The sequence below is a fragment of the Balaenoptera musculus genome, chromosome 16 (genome assembly GCF_009873245.2).
Source record: "Balaenoptera musculus isolate JJ_BM4_2016_0621 chromosome 16, mBalMus1.pri.v3, whole genome shotgun sequence".
NCBI classification, from domain to species: domain Eukaryota; kingdom Metazoa; phylum Chordata; class Mammalia; order Artiodactyla; family Balaenopteridae; genus Balaenoptera; species Balaenoptera musculus.
Genome location: NC_045800.1, coordinates 84576325 through 84580923, shown reverse-complemented (window position 1 = coordinate 84580923; position 4599 = coordinate 84576325).

Below are 4599 nucleotides of genomic sequence, written 5' to 3'. Positions count from 1 at the left end.
CCTGTGGCCATTCCAAATGTGGTTTTTGTCTTGGTCCAGTGGTTTGGGGTCCCCTCTCCCCACTAGAACTATGTAGAAAACTTGTTTTTTTCACTTCAGGTACATAGGTGTGTAATGAAGCCCAGTTTAAATATCTTTGCCTTTTACGTTCTTCAAGAAGCATGGGACATATTCTGAAACACCGCTTTTCTGCCCTCCCTCTGAGCGCATCTTCCGATGGAGCTGGGCAAGTCAGAACATGGGGACTCGGTGTCGGCTGGGTGGCCGCTCCGGGTGGGGTTGGTGGCCCCTGCTGTGCGGGTGGATGCTCGGCGGGAAGGTGCTGGGCCTGGGGCTCCGTGTCCCGCCTGCTCTTCCTTCCTGCTTCCACTCTCGGAAGTTTAGTTTGGAATTTTATTTTCCTCTTTTTTAAAATTTCATTTAATATTAAGAAATACTCTTGTTTTCTTGTATCGCCTAAGCAATATATTTCATTGTAGCAACTTCAGAAAATAAAAGGGAAAAAACTTAAAACTACCCCTAGTCTCAGCTGTCCAGACAGTCGCCCGTCATCTGGGAGGGCCTTGTTTCTGTGCCTTTGCATATGTATATGTAGATGTGTATTTAAATAAATGTATATATAGTTGCCAAATTGGATCATAAGTTTTGCATTTTTTTGTTTGTTTTAGTTACCCAACTTTTTTTCCTGTGTAATATTTCAGTAACATCTTGGGGACCATACAGATACTAGACACACTGTAATGGTTGCGTAGTTGTCTGCTGAGTAGACACAGCTGTTTTATTTACTTAATAAATCCTCGTGGTAGACATCAGATTCTGGACAAATTTCCTTTTACAGGTGATGCTTGCAGCCAACTCTTTCCTGCTATAATTATTTCTATAAGATAAATTCCCGTAAGTTGTATTATTTGTCAAAAAATCCTGTCGGGGGGCTTCCCTGATGGCGCAGTGGTTAGGAATCCGCCTGCCAATGCAGGGGACACGGGTTCGAGCCCTGGTCCGGGAAGATCCCACATGCCGCGGCGCAACTAGGCCCATGAGCCACAGCTACTGAGCCTGCGCGTCTGGAGCCTGTGCTCCGCAATGGGAGAGGCCGCGACAGTGAGAGGCCCGCACACCGCGATGAAGAGTGGCCCCCGCTCGCCGCAACTGGAGAAAGCCCGTGCACAGAAACGAAGACCCAACACAGCCAAAAATAAATAAATAAATAAATAAATTAAAAAAAAAAAATCCTGTCGGTTTTTAAGGATTTATGTAAATATTGCCAAATTGCCCTCCAGAAGGTATACAAATTTATTTTCCCTCCAGTGAATCAACTTTAATGTTATTGATTTCCTTTGTTTTAATGCCTCCTTGATACAGAAATGTTATTTTGTTTTGAATTTCTCTAATTACTGAGATTTTTCATTTTTTTATTTACCATTTTTATTTCTTATAAAAATTATGTTTACACAGTTAGGTTTCTTATGTAATATTAGCCTGTTTCTCAATTGGGATATTTGCTCTTTTTCTTACTCATTATCTTTGTGGAATTTATGTTAGAATTCTCTTGATACCCCTTTTTTAGTCAGTCAAAATATAGACAAATTATTTGAAGGATCATCCCTAAGCAAAAGGTATTTTTGTTTTTGTTTTTTTAATCCTAACTTTTCAAGCACGTGTTATTGTAGCAGACAATATAAAATGGATTTTTTGGCAACCTAAGAGAAATACCCCATTTTTCACGCCTCAAGATTTGATTGTATTTCTTGCATTGGCTGACCGAGTCTGGGAGATCGTTCTGCTTTGCATTCTACATGTTTTATCCGTTTCCTACCCTCTGTCTAGTCATTTGTGTGCAGAAGCTTTCTAAACTCTGGTGACCAGAAATGGATCCGGGGGTCTGACATCTTTTGCCTAATGCTCTGCATCGGCGGAATCCTGTCCCTGTGCCCGGTTCCCTGCAGCATGTCCGCGGGGTTGATGTTGTTCCTTTTTCACACCTGGAGATCCTGTGCTGCAGCCTGCGGGGGACCTTACAGACGCAGATTGTAAACAAAGCTGGAATGAAAACCGTGCTCTTGGCTTTACCCTCTTGGTCAAGTGCCCCGACAGGAGGGTCACTGGTCTCTGAGGCCCTCACAGATTGGCGCCTGTTTTTTTCTCTGCCAGAAGTTCAGGAATCCCCCTGCTTTGGGACCCTTCCCCGGGTGCAGGCCCGGAGCAGTTCCTCGAGCGTCCTGGCGGTGGCACTGCAGGGCTGCGCTCCTCGCTCAGGACTCAGAGGCGCCTGCAGCCTGGGAGGGAGGGGACGAGGGGCCTGTGGATCCGGGCCGTCCCTGCAGGCATCTCTGCTTGAACGCTAAACCTTCCTAGGGGAGAATAATTTTCCACTGTTTTGGTGGTTAATAGGGAAGAGGAAACCATTTTCTTAGTGGTAATCGTGGGAGCTCGGCAGTGCTCATTTTTAATACTTTATCAGACTAGACCTTGCGGGCAGAGAGGTGGCCCCGGCCGCTCTCCGCGTGGCAGTGGGGCGTCCCGGGGTGACGGTGAGACCCCCGTGACCTGTGTGGCCCCAGCCTCTGCACTGGAGGCCTGTGCGGTTCCTGCATCTGACACGCTGGCATCAGTCCCTCTGTGCAGGGCGGTGCTGGGCCTCGCGGAGCTGGCTTCCTGCCGGGGACACTGACCGTGACCCCCCGTCAGGTAAGCAGGATCAGGGCAGAGGGCCCCGGTGCAGGCGCTGGGCGAGGGCGGGGCCGTCCTGGGGAGGTGATGTCTGAGCTGAGACCTGCCGGGATGACCAGGAGCCCCCAGGGGCCTTCAGTCAGGCTGCACGGACATCGATTGTCACCCTGGTTTTGGCCACGGACGGGCACCTGAAGGGCAGGACAGATGTGCTGGAAGTTGGAGGGGCGAGAAGGATTAATGTGGTGCTCTGGGCTGTGCCTGCGGGGGCTGCCCTGGCCATCCTGACCGCTCCCCATGGACCAGAGCGGCCGGGCCTTTGTGGCCTGTCTTCCTTCTCTGCAGCTTCCCAGGGTCCGGCCAAGGAGGGTTCGTGCGTGCCTGGGAGCAATTCAGGTTGAAAGTTTTCATTTGCCTGGTTTCTCATTTCATCTTCAAAGTAATTCAGCTACGCCCCTTCCTATTTTGTCTAATCAGCTCTCACCTTTATGCTTCAAGTCCCACGAAATCCTCTGCAGAGGCGGAGGCTGGGTCACTTCTGATTCTTCGTTCGCTCCCGTGTGTTCCTAACACTCTCTTTTCTCTTTCTCGTTTCCCTTTCCTTTCGGAGGGTCTCAAGCCCCTCTGTCTGTCTCCTCCCCGGCCTGATGGGTGTCACAGGTGTCGTCCTGGGCGCTGGGCCGGAGGACTCTCGTCACCTGTGTCACTGTGGACATCCTGCCCCGTGCCTCCCAGCCCCCTCCCGCTTGCTGGTTCCGTGGCTCTGTGTCCATTTCCCTCCCATTTCCTGCCTCCGTTCTTTGTAGCCTTGGCGCCCACGCCGAGGACCTCCTCACCCCTGGGCCCCTTCCCATGGTCCCCACATCTGTCCCCACTCGGCCACCAGCCGCTAGCCATTTGCCCTCCCACGGGAGTCCGCTCGCTCCAAGGGCCCCCCCCCAGTGTCCCCTCCCCTCCGCGCTGCCCGGTCTTGACCTGCCCCTCGTCCCTCCGCGCACCGTGCCCGCCATGCCTCACGATCATCCCCCTTCTTTGGCTCTTGTCACTTTGTCACGCTCTGGTTATCCTGCGCCCGGGCGGGGCAGGAAGCTGTGTGGCTGGAGAAGTAACAGAATCATGATGGTTCCCCAGAAAATCCTCTTCTCGCTCCTCGGCTGGGTCCACCTATTGGGAGGAAAATCTCTTTCTTCCTCGGAGGAAGGAGTATGGCCGAGGCAGCATGGCTTTGAGGTGCTGTGAATTCGTGGTGATGATTGGATTGTTGTAATGGTTTTACGTGAGGTTATAGCTGATGGTAGAACACGAATGTTACGGATGAGAGAAAGGTTTGCAAAATGCTCCATCGTGAATGCAACCGAGACGAGTGGGAAAGGGTCCTCGTTACAAAGGAGGGCCGAGGGGTGCGACTCCGCGGAGGGGGCCTCAACTACGCTGCAGGCAGCAGGACCGGCTCCACAGGCGTCGGGATGAGGAGCACATTCGGAAAAACGGAACCATGAAGATGCCAGCAGAGAGCGCCTGGCAGGTGCCACAGTGGTGGTGAGCCCCAGAGGAAGCAGGATGGCAGCCATGCAAGTCAGCGTACAGGATGTGGCCACACGCAGCTGACCACCGAGGCCACTTTCAGGACTGAGGTGATTGCCCTTGTCTGTGCACGTGTGGGTGCCCATGGCACTTGGTGTCCCGGCTCTCTGGCCAGGTGGCATGTGCTGGTATCTTCTCTACCCTTTGGGCTTTTATCACAGATTAAATGAGTCACATAGCCTTTTCCCAGTCTTCTAACCACATCCTTGATCTCTCAAACCTCTATCACTTTCCTTTCTGTTTACTGATGCACACAGAATATCTTTAATCTAAAAAACTTGAATATCAATCCTATAGTTCTCCCAAATCACCCCAGACCCTTCTCTTGACCGCCAAACAGATATG